The sequence below is a fragment of the Alligator sinensis genome, unplaced genomic scaffold (assembly GCF_000455745.1).
Source record: "Alligator sinensis unplaced genomic scaffold, ASM45574v1 scaffold43_1, whole genome shotgun sequence".
In the NCBI taxonomy this organism is placed as follows: domain Eukaryota; kingdom Metazoa; phylum Chordata; order Crocodylia; family Alligatoridae; genus Alligator; species Alligator sinensis.
In genome coordinates this window covers 834,490-835,861 of record NW_005842092.1, presented here as the reverse complement: position 1 = coordinate 835,861, position 1,372 = coordinate 834,490, and positions in this window count along the sequence as shown.

Here is a 1,372-nt window from a genome sequence, read left to right as displayed (position 1 = left end):
TCTTTATGCATATTTGGTTTGCATTACATCGCTCAAGTTAAATGTTTCAAGCACTACAACCAATATCAATTATATTGACCACACTTGGGAATACATTCTGAAATGGATCTTTAACGTTTCTTATAATTTACCAGTTACCCGAACCTCTATGTGATAGATTATTATGTGGTATTTCTATGTGGTCAAACAGAATCTCAAACAGAATAAGCCCTTGCTTTACTATGAATTATTTAAACCAATAACAATGATTACATCCTATGCCAGAAAGATCCCAGTCACTGGGATAAGAAAATAGCTTTTTTTTTTGTCCTGAGGCCTGGTGTGCCTCTGTTTGTCTCAGAACAAAAGTCTCAGGACTGACATGTACATAAATGCCCTTCTCGGGGGTTAGTGAGCAGCTGAATGCACTGCTGCTCTTTTGCCATTGATTCATTAATGGAATTCTGGATCAACCATTCAGGCACACTTTGCAATATTCCAGGACAAATTGCTAGCACTTCTTATCCCGTGAACCTTTTTCAGGGTTTGTCCCAGGGAAAAAAGACATGGACCTCACTAGACAAATGTGAAATCTGTCCATAGTCTCACACAAACAGAGAAAAACTAAGGTTTCACTACAGTCGATCAGAATTTTTTGCTGATTTTAGAGGGTCAGGATTCACCTTGTATAAATACTCAGATAAAAGATAGGGGAGGGGAGAAGATAGGAGGCTTTTGTGGTGGATGGGTCGGTTTCGACCTGGAAGGGTGTGGGCAGTGGGGTCCGCAGGGCTCGGTCCTTGGACCGATACTCTTTAATGTCTTCATCAGCAACTTGGACGAGGGAGTGAAGTGTACTCTGTCCAAGTTTGCGGATGACACAAAACTGTGGGGAGAAGTGGACAAGCCGGAGGTCAGGGAACAGCTGCAAGCAGACCTGGATAGGTTGGACAAGTGGGCAGAAAACAACAGAATGCAATTCAACAAGGAGAAATGCAAAGTGCTGCACCTAGGGAGGAAAAATGTCCAGCATACCTACTGCCTAGGAAATGACTTGCTGGGTGCCACGGAAGTGGAAAGGGATCTTGGAGTCCTAGTGGACTCCAAGATGAACACGAGTCGGCAGAGAGACAAAGCCATCAGAAAAGCCAATGGCACTTTATCGTGCATCAGCAGATGCATGACGAATAGATCCAAAGAGGTGATACTTCCCCTCTATCGGGCGCTGGTCAGACCACAGTTGGAGTACTGCATGCAATTCTGGGCACTGCACTTCAAGAGGGATGTGGATAACCTGGAGAGGGTCCAGAGAAGGGCCACTCGTATGGTTAAGGGCTTGCAGGCCAAGCCCTACGAGGAGAGACTAGAGAACCTGGACCTTTTCAGCCTCCGC